The 11,008-nt window shown below is 47.6% G+C and overlaps 1 long non-coding RNA gene across 1 annotated transcript; it reads left to right on the top strand.

The window, feature by feature from the left end:
• Positions 1 to 391: 391 nt before the first annotated feature.
• On the top strand, positions 392 to 6,880 carry LOC122214900. Its single transcript, XR_006200137.1, has 3 exons — positions 392 to 484; positions 4,182 to 4,340; positions 6,021 to 6,880. It is a non-coding gene; the product is annotated as an uncharacterized LOC122214900 (long non-coding RNA).
• Positions 6,881 to 11,008: the final 4,128 nt, after the last annotated feature.

Here is an 11,008-nt window from a genome sequence, read left to right as displayed (position 1 = left end):
TAGGCACAGGAACCGGGGTGGGGAGGGGCTGGAAGTGGAGAAGGAGGCACAACTCAGCATCTTTGAGAGGGGCGTGAGCAGAAGTGGCTTCCCAGAGGAGACGGGAAGAGAGAGGGAAAATCCCAACCAGAGAAGGGGGCACTGGTGCACGCTGTGGTCCAAGTGGAGGGAACAGCAAGTGAAAAGGTCCAGGGGTTAGGAAAAGGGAGAGAGAGTGGCATATCTGGTAAGATGAGGTCGGTATAGAGTTGGTGGAGGGGTGCTGGAGAGGAGCAGAGTCGCAAGAGACTATGGCCGGGTGACAGAGGACCTAGTAAACCATGTCAAGAAGTTTGAACTTTATCCTGAGGGCAAAGGGAAGCTAGTGAAGGGTTTTAAAGGGAAGAGTGGCATAGTGTGCTTACAGTTTGGAAAGGTGGCTCAGCTGCTGTGTGCAAGTTTGGAAAGAGGAGAGACCAGAGAGAAGGCTGGACCGAGACCCCAGGTGAGAGAAGAAGAGGCCTAAACCAGATGGGAGAGGGCCAGAGAGAGATGTTTTATCTGCAGTGTGTTGAAAGGACGGGGGGTGTGGATTATAGTGGTAACCTGTGAGTGTGGAACTCCTGGACTTGATGACTCTCTGATTCTTAGATCTTGTGCTCAACACTTCATAATTCTTTGTCACAAATTGCCTGTTGATATCACTATACATTTACAATCCCTGACCTCACACTGCCCTGCATCCCTCCTTTCGGAGCCTGTTTCCCCTGTTTGCGAAGCAGGGGATCATCCACACCTTCCTCGAAGAGCAGCCAGGGGAGTGAGAGCTGGTGTGTGGTCAGCACCTGCATGAAGTAGGCGTTTGGTCCCTGGTAGGTATGTTTGCCCCAAGCGCTTAACATATAGGCATTGTCAGGAAAGAACTGGGTCTTGAGAGCACAAGAGAGATCAGAACTGAAGAAAAGAGGCAAGGAAGAGCTTTGTTTTCATTTTTTCCTAGCTGCTCCTGCTTCCCTGCTTCTGGCTGGGCGGCTGGTTCCTGGATTTGGTTATTTGCTTCCAGGCACTGACAGGTGTGCCGGTGGGCTGTGGGACTCCCCATATCTGTAGCTTGCTGGCCCTCCAAGCTCCCCCTCCTGGTTCTAAACTCCCCCAAGGGCTGCAGACACCAGCCAGGGGTAGCCAAGAAGGACCTGGTCTTCCCTGGGCTGGTCTGAGCCAGGCCAAGTACTCCCTAACTTGCTCCCGACCCAGCCTACCCTCGAGGCCATACTATAGTGTTCCCTTCTTCCTGACTGTTCTGTTGACTCAAACAAGAGCAGGCCTTTGGAGACAGAATCCTCATTTGTCTCCCCAAAACAACAATATGTAGTCTCTGGAACCACACCCAAGGCTTACGTGTGCTTCCGTCTTACAATGTGTTTCTGGCCAGTGGTTCAGCTTCAATTCAGTTTAATCCATAAAACACAGTTGAACAACACAACTGTAGGCAAACCCCACGTTGCTGGCCGGACTCTTGGAGACTCACTCCTTGCCTGGAGGAGGAAATGGGAAACCACACAAGGTTTAGTGAAGGGTTGAGCTTAGACTCCAAAACCAGAACTCTCCGTCCATTTCTTTACCCACAGTAGGGGTTCCACAAACATCAGTGAAATTAAGTCAAGTTAGAAATTTAAGTGACACGTGTCATATACATTTACCAGCTAGCATTTGCATTACTGATTCTAGAAGGTGATAAGAGACCTCAGAGAAAGGTGGCCTCTGGGGAGGTGAGCTGGGTAGGTGGGGTCAGGGGGTGGGGGGGAGGAAGACCTACTTTTCATTTTATGCCCTTTTGTACCATTTTGAATGTTTTATTTTCATCTGGTGCTCGTAGATCAGAGTCAATCAATCAAACAAACAATCATAATTAAATAAACAATTAAGCGAGCCAGGCTCTTTTGTAACTCCATGCCTTTGTACATGCTGTTCCCTCTGGCTGGAATACCCTTTCCTGGTTTGCTCCACCTGGAGAACTCCTATGCCAGTAACAAGACTGATCTCAGTTGCCCAGTGTCTGGGACCTGTTGCCATGTCCCCGCGATGGTTATTTTCCATTTGCGCATCACCTCCACATGTCCTCATCTGCCCTGCTCTGTGTCCCAACAGGCACCCATGCCTCCTGGCTTCCCACTGGGTCCCTGGATCCCATCAAAGGGAGGAGTCAGTATTAGATTAAAGGGCAGGAGGAGAAAGAAGTGGGGGTGTTTACACTCCCCATCTTGCCCCTGTTTTGCCTTAATCTTAACAGGGACTGCATTTCTCCAAGGTCCCCACTCTTGTCTTGGTCTGGCTTCTACGGTTCCAGCCGTCTCTGGGAGTGCTAACACTGTTCCCTCTCTTGTTCCTTCAAGCCTTGGTGTGATAACGGCTCCCCACTGTTTCTAGTCCCTGGGTGCCTCCATATTCCTTAAAGTTTCCCTCAGCCTGTTCACGCCTCTGTAAATATGTCCTTCATTAAATTTGCTTCAGTAAAGCCAGTGCTTCTCTACCTATAATAACGTTGCCCCTAAGGGGACAGTTGGCAATGTCTGGAGACACTTTTGGTTGTCATTGCTAGTACGGAGGTAGCATTCTTGGCATCTAGTGGGTGGAGATCAGGGATGGTGTTGAACATCCTACAGTGCACAGGACGGACCCCACAGCAGAGAATTGTTTAGCTCCAATTAATGGTGCGAAGTGGAGAAACCCTGATTTACACCTTTGAGATGCCAACTGCTCCCTGCTTGGAGCCTAAGAGTTCATGGCTGGGGGGTCTGGACACCCGCTGCCCTCCCTACACTGTGATCTACTCATTTACATGCCCGGTGTTGGCTTGCTCTTAATGGCAAAGAGATGAAGAGACCCAGGCTTTGTCTTCAAGCTACCTCCTGTACCGTGGGGAGAGAACCTGGTCAGCTGGGTCCCTCACCAGACTCGAGTCCTTGAGGGCAGGGTCTCTGTGTCATTTGCCACATAGCCCCAGCGGTAAGAGACATTTGCTGATTGAATCAAATAATCCTTCAACAATGTCTTAAAACAGGCTACAGAAGACAAGGGACTAGACTCAATGACTAAACAGGACCCAGGGAACCTGGGTGGTTTTCTCTGTAACAGAAGTTCCAAGGAAACCACAGTTAGGCAAACATATACAGAATGAATGAATAATGAATGAATGATAGGCCCGGAGACATGGGTGGGTGGGCAGGATAGAAAGCCAGAAGGCAAGAAAGTATCTCATCTCTTAAGTGGGTATCACAGTAGAACCCACCTCCTAAGATGACTGCCAGAATAAAATTAATGGAAAGCACTCAGTGTGTTACTTAGTGCCTGGTGAGCACACACACACACACAAAACCCAGTATCTATCAGCTATCTGGAGGAAGTGATGGAGGAGAGGCTTCAAGGTGGGGGCTGGGGAGGAGCGCCACTAAGAGGGGGCTCCTTTGTACCTCTGGGCATCTATAAGATGGGCAAAATACAGGTAAGATTGGTGCTTTGCAGAAATTGTATCATAAGGGATGCTTTAGGGGTTCCACGACATGTGACCCTAATACTATTTTCAAAATCAAATCTATAGGGGCGCCTGGGTGGCTTAGTTGGTTGAGCGTCCAACTCTTAGTGTCAGCTCAGGTCATGATCTCACAGTTCGTGAGCTCAAGCCTTTCATCGGGCTCCACGCTGACAGTGTGGAATCTGCTTGGAATTCTCTCCCCTTCTCTCTCTGCCCCTCCCCTGCTCACTCTCTCTGTCTCTCTCTCTCTCTCAAAATCAATAAACTTAAAAAATTAAAATAATAAGTAACTAACTTATATTGAATACTTATTATGTGCTCGGTGCTTTCCTAATGACCTTATAAGAATTATCTCATCTACTCTTCATAAGAACCCAGTGAGAGAAATATTATTAGCATCCCTCTTTGTCCAGTGGCACAGAGAGGTTCTGTAATTGCCTGAGGTCACACAGCTCCTGAGTAATAGAGCCATGATTTGATTCCAGGTTGTCTGGGCCCAGAGTACCCATATTTAACCATGACCTCTATTACACATATGACTATACTTTAAAAGAGCTTTTGAGATGAGATAATGGCAATAGTAGTAACGAGGAGGAGGAGGATGGAAATATACATTTAAAACATTTTTTTTGAAATGGTAATAATGGCAATAAATTTTTTGAGCACTCAGATGTGAATTCCAAAGTTCGACCCAGTGGAGACAACTTATATTCTAACCTGGGCTGCCAGATCCACTCATTGTGTGGACCTCACAATAACGAGCCACCTCTGCTGGATTACAGCTGGAGTGGAAGACTCGAATATTTACAGGACCAGCTGGGCTATGTGGGTGAGTGAGGCGGGCCTGGGTGTAGTGCAACAGGGGGTGGTGGGGACTGTGGCAAAATGGGAATGGAATGCACACAGTGACTGGGAGCAGCCATCCCTCAACTCTGGGCGCGTGAAACTGAGGGCCCAGTAACGGCAGACCTTCCAAGAGAAGCCGGACATCCACCGTTCACAGCGACAAATTTAGTGAAAACAAAACAAAAGCACTAGGTGCATGAAACAAAACTTATCTATGGGTCAAACCCAGTTCCCTGCCCGCTATGCCCCATGTGCTGTTAAAAAAAAGTCACTATTTGAAATTATGGCATACTCATACAATGGGACAGAATACGGCAATGAGAATGAATGAGCCCTAGCCATAAAAAATATGGATGAATCTCAAACATAATTCAGACACAAACGAACACCCCCTGTACATTCCAATTCCTTTTTTTTTTTTTTAATTAAAAAATGTGTAATGTTGGGGCACCTGGGTGGCTCAGTCGGTTAAGCGTCCGACTTTGGCTCAGGTCATGATCTCTCAGCTTGTGAGTTCGAGCCCCACGTCAGGCTCCGCGCTGACAGCTCAGAGCCTGGAGCCTGCTTCGGATTCTGTGTCTCCCTCTCTCTCTGTCCCTCCCCTGCTCACATGCTCTCTCTCTCTCTCAAAAATAAATAAACATTAAAAAAATGTTTAATGTTTATTTATTGGGGGGGGGGAGGGGCAGGGAGAGAGGAAGAGAAAGAATCCGAAGCAGGCTCCAGGCTCTGAGCTGTCAGCACGGAGCCCGACGCGGGGCTCGAACTCATGAACCACGAGATCATGACCTGAGCCGAAGTCGGACGCTTAACCGCCTGAGCCACCCAGGCGCTCCTGTACATTCCAATTTCTATGAAGTTCAACAACAGAGCAAATTCATGGAGGCTGTTAGGAGTCAGGACTGTGGTTACTCTTGTCAAGGGTAGTGAGCAGCCGAAAGCACAAGCGGGGCTTCTAGGGGGCTGGCCGGGTTCCAGTCCTTCATCTGGGCGCCAGTGACAAGGTGGTGATGGTGCTCTCTTTGTGATGATTATTGAGCTAACGTGGGCTTTGTGCATTTTAAAAACGTGTATTTTTTTTTATTATTATTTTTTTTTCCAAGACAGAGAGAGACAGAGCATGAATGGGGGAGGGGCAGAGAGAGGGAGACACAGAATCGGAAGGAGGCTCCAGGCTCTGAGCTGTCAGCCCAGAGCCCGACGCAGGGCTCGAACTCACGAACCGTGAGATCACGACCTGAGCTGAAGTCGGACGTTCAACCGACTGAGCCACCCGGGCGCCCCAAAACGTGTATTTTTTAAATGACATAAAAATTTCAAAGCACACATGCACACAGATTGTTACCATTTGGAAATACTTGTCTGGATGGAGCAGGATTGCGTTTTGATATGAAGGAAACCAAATGCTGGAATAGTTGGATTTGGGAGGCCGGCTTCCCTGCAGGAGGCGTCTGCTGGCTCTTTGATGGATAAACGCAAATAAAGCAATCGTCACGTGTGCCCTGTCTTGAAATTAAGGTGTTTAATAAGACGCCTTTGTTTTTCTCAATGATTGCTTTGTATACCCGTGCTGAGAATCATGTCTGTTTCGTTCGTCTGGTTTACCCAAGTTCTCAGGTGTTTGAAGTTATAAAAATAACTTTGTACACATTTTACATATCAGGCTTTCATGGGAAGCTTAAGGTTCTAAAATGCTGCCTCTCAGAAGCAGGCTCCACAAGGCAGGATGGCTTCGGGGGTGATTCACCCACGGGGATGGGTGGCCCGGGAGTGGCGGCACTTGAGGACGGAGGGAGCACGCAGGAGTCACCGCAGCCATTTCTCCAAGGGCGTGTCTCCATTTACAAAGGGCCTTTTCATCTTTCGTCATCCCTTCAGCAAACATGTCCAAGTGCCCACTCTGTGCCAGGTTACAGGGTGTAACGTTCGTCCAATAATCACAAAGACGGAGCTACCAACAGTGGCAACAGTCGTGAGAGCACGGGCCGGAGACCCTTGCTGGTCTCTGCCCTGCCCCCCAAGCCACCCAAACCCGCCCCTTCTCACAACCCCACTTGGCCACCCTGGCCTGGTCTTCACCATCCCCAACTCTGCAGTCGCCACCTCGCTGCTCTCCCTGCCCCACTCGGACCCCTAAATCCATTCCCCACAGTGTTTTTTTTATAAAGAACAAATCTGAAGACCTCACCTCTACCCTACCCCCAACTCGAGAATTATACCCGCACCCACGCCGCACAGAGTGACACATCTCCTCCCCACCAGCCCTGTGTGGGCCCTGATCACCTCGGCTCTCCTCTCTGCCTCCCTCCAGGCATGCGGATCCTGCCTCAGGGCCTTTGCACTTGCCCTTCCCTCTGCCTGGATTCCTCTTCTCCCCCATCTTTAAACGGCTACTGTTTCTCATGATTCAAATGTTGCCACAAATGTCACCCACCCCCAAGCAACTGGCAACATAGGAGCCTCTTTGGCTGGGTGTTGTGTACTGCCTGAATTTTGTACCATGTGCCTGTTCAAATAAATTGTTAGTTCAAATCCAAGTGTCTCCTTGGAGAGGCTTTTCTGGAAAACAATCTTCCCCGCTAGAATTTTCCCTTATGAAGTACTAATTGCCTTGGCTTTTTTGTTTGTTTTGTTCTGTTTTTAATCTCTTTTTAGTTTATTGTCTATTTCCCCTTCATGAGAACATGGACTTTACCTTGTCTTACCTGCTATCCACTATAGTCCTGGCCCATAGTAGGTGCTCAATAAATATTTATTGAATAAGTGACCAAAAGAAGGGAGGCTGGGAGGGAAGGAAGGATGCCTGCGACAGTAATGGAGATTTAACCCGACAGAGCTGGGGGTGGGAGGCTTGGGCTTAGCTCCAAGCAAGGGGAACGGTTGGCAGTCAGAGGGCTTCGAGAAAGCTGGGCTGATGGGACTGGAGACGAGAAGGCCAGGGTGTAAGGCAGGCAAGATACCCATTTTACAGATCAGGAATCTGAGACTCAGCAAGGGTAAGAGACTTAACCAAGTCATCCAGTAGGCAAGGGTCTGGGTTTAGAATTCAGGTCCCAACTCAAGGTCAAATAAAACCTCACAGTGATTGAACATGTGTATGTACTAACGTATGAGATGGGTAGTATTATCATTTCCGCATTAGTCTTCATTTGACTAATGAAGAAACTGAAGCACAGAGAGATTGAGCAACTTGCCCTAGGCCATCCAGCTTGGCAGTAGCCAAGCCTAAGGCCTTTCCCTGGCTCCCAGTGGTTCCCAGTTTCCACCTCCCAATTCTCCCACAGCCTCTGGCCTCACACAAAGTTCCAGTCTGGACACGGAGGGGCTGTGAGTTTAAACACTGACCCTCTCTGGAGCTTGGGGCAATGCCAGAAACCTTCCAGGACGTGGGTTCCCCTAACTCCAAACCAAAAGACAGTACAACTAGCCCTACCTTTAGGGCTGCTGGGAGAAAAAAAGTGATAAAAAATAATTATAGGACTAGTAAGTGATAAAAATAATTGTAGGGCTCCTGGCAAACAGCCTGAGCTATAGAGATACTGACTAACGACAGCAGGAATTTATGGCCCTGTGGGCCCAGTCTTTTAGAGGCTGGGGTGATAGGAGCCGGGGTCATGAGTGGGGTCATAGGCAGAAAACTCCCAGCAGCCCCTTCCTATCCTAGCAGCCCCGGCAGGGAAGCAGAGGAAGCAGAGCTGAGCGCTCAAGAGCACAACCTCTGAAGCCAACACGTCGCAAGCTAGCTGTCAACTCTCCTCTGCCTCAGTTTCTCTAACCCGCAAAAGTGTCCAGCGGCGGCACCTGGCACCCAGGGCTGTGAGGAGCACTAACTGAGGAAACTACTAGAAGGGCACCGATACAGCGCAATTGCTAAGTGATCCTTCTCAGAAAATGCTCCGCACACGCGCGCTACACCTGCTTGCGGTTTTACAGTCTGATTTTTAAATAGACCCAACAAGATATTGTAGGCAGCTTTCCACGTCTGCAAGCTCGTTTCTGAAAGTAAGGTTTTAAGGGCTGAGCAGCTCACTCACTCTAGAGCCCCCTCCTCGCTGCGGATCCACACTGCGCCCTCTAGAGGCTGTTTATTTTCTGCCTGCGTCTGTCCTAAGAGCTTTCTGCAGATCCCTAAGGCAATCCTAAGGCATTGAAACCAGGGCTCACGGACAGCAAGGCACTCAACCGAGGTCGCAAAGCTGGGCCGCAAAGTCTAACATTTAGACTCCAGAGGCAGAACTCAAGACTGAGAAGCGCTGAGAAATTCAAAAGGGTTTAGAGTCAGGGGGACATGACTTTGAATTCCCGTTCTTCCAGTACTTACTGTCATCTTGGGTCAGCGCCTTAATCTCCAAAACATCAGTTTTCTCATCTGTAAAACGGGACTGCTGATAGCCATCACACAGCGTTGCCACAGAGACTGCTCCAATCTGGCAAATAGCTGCTGTTTCTGGAACGGTAATGCGTGTGGGGCTCCGTGTTAGGTGCTTTTCAGACAGTATTTCATTTAACTAATAAGCACAGGCAAAGCACCTTGCAGGCAAACAGCAATGTTGGCTCTCCTTGAATGAGCATTTCATAAGGGCAGGGGCTATGGCTGTTTTGCTCCCTGTGTGACTTCAAGGTCGAAAACAGTGCCAGGTGCACAGTAGATACTCAACAAAAATTGTTGAATGAATAAAGGACTCGAATGTAGCCGAGATCAGTGACAAAAGGGCTCTGTTACTTACTGGGTAGGTGTAAAGACTCAAGCCTCTACACCTCTGAACTTCAGTTTTCTCCTGGGTCTAATGGGTACAATGACACTGGCAGCATTTATTGAGCACCAACTGTGTGCTGGGCCCTGTTCTAAGTGGCTTATATCTCCAAGTGGTAATACCCCCTTTAAACCTTACAACACTCTTTGAGGTACTATGATTAGCCCATATTAAAGTTAAACTAGCAGAGGCTCAGGGAGATTGTCACTTGGCTAAGGTCTCATGGATAGAAGAGGTGGAGCTGGAATTCAAATCCCCGAGGCCTCTGATGCACCTGCAGAGTGCACCTGCTGAACACTTCTATAGTGCCTTTCTTTATTATTATTATTATTATTTTATTAAAAATTTTTAAGTTTATTTATTTATTTTGAGAAAGAGAGAGAGCAAGCAGGGGATGGGCAGAGAGAGAGGGAGAGAGAGGATCCCAAGCAGGCTCCACGCTGTCAGCACGGAGCCCGATGCAGGGCTCAAATTCATGAACCATGAGATCATGACGAGAGCCAAAACCAAGAGTTGGATGCTTAAATGACTGAGTCACCCAGGTGCCCCTATAGTGCCTTTCTAAGAGTGACCCTTCCTCCCCCCCAGCAGCAGTAGAAAGAGTAAATACATGGAGGTATATTCGTAGAGGGGAAATACTACACAGTAATGAAAAAGAGTAAATTACCAGTAACTGCAACAATGTGAGGGAATCGTACAAGTACGTCGAAAGGAGCCAGCTGCGAAAGATACTAGAGTTGCCAGATAAAATACAAGATATTCAGGTGAATTTTCATTCCAGGTAAACAATTAATTTTTTTTAGCATAAATATTTCCCAGGGGAAATTCCAACTTAATTGGCATTCTGGATTTTTATGTGCTAAACGTGGCAACTCTAAATATTATGTATGTGTGATTCCACTTACACGAAGTTCAAAAGCAAGCAAAAGGAATAAATGGTGCTAGAAGTTAGGATAGCAGTTGCCAGGGGTGGAGTAAGTAGAAAGGTTGTAAGACAAGTTATGTATCAAGGCACCTGGGAGGCTCAGTTGGTTGAGTGTCCTGCTCTTGATTTCGGCTCAGGTCATGATCCCACAATTTCTCTCTCTGCCCCTCTCCTGCTCATGCTCTCTTTCAAAATAAATAAATAAACTTAAAACAAAAAAGCTTTTAAAAAAAAGCGCTGTATATCTTGATCTGGACGGGAGGTTACCTGTGTATACACACTTGTAACAATTCACCAAGCTGTATACTTAATATTTGTACATTTTACAAGTTTTGTGAATTGTGACTCCTTAAAAAAAAAGGTTTAAAAATTTTAAAGAGCAGTACACCCTATTTAAACAATCTTTAGTAAGAGTATCTGATGGGGTGCTCAAAAGGGTAAAATGAGATAATATCTTAGCACGTTTTAGGAGCTCATATTAAGAACTCAATGAATGGAAGCCACTGTTAAAAGTGACAACATTCATGTTATTATCACCCCCTTTTGTGATTTTCTCTATTGCAGATTGATTGGAGTGCCCTCAAGTGTCTACATTTTGTCATAGCGCCTCAGTTACTGCAAAGAATACCCTTTACCCAAGTTTGGAGTCTCAATTCTGAAGGGCAGTGCTTTGCTTTTGCTCCAGAAAGCAGAAGAAAGTACCCAAATTCACATCAGACCAAGGCTCCCAAGTCCAACTCTAGCCCTGCCCGTGGTAGTCCCCTGAAGTTTGTGAGAAGACAGGCAGAAGGGGACGCACAGGGCCCTATATTTCACTGTCCGAGCACAATTGCAAACATCTTGTTCCCAGGAACTCACATGATCATATTTGAAAGCAGCATTGGACAGGCTACACAAGCTTTCATGTCAACAATCACGGCCGCTTCCATGTGGGTGCTTTCAGTGGGTGCTTCCTATGTGCCAGATACCATG

This window comes from Panthera leo, chromosome A3 (assembly GCF_018350215.1).
Source record: "Panthera leo isolate Ple1 chromosome A3, P.leo_Ple1_pat1.1, whole genome shotgun sequence".
Lineage (NCBI taxonomy): Eukaryota > Metazoa > Chordata > Mammalia > Carnivora > Felidae > Panthera > Panthera leo.
Note: the sequence above shows the minus strand (reverse complement) of the source record. Positions and strands in the feature narration are given on the sequence as shown.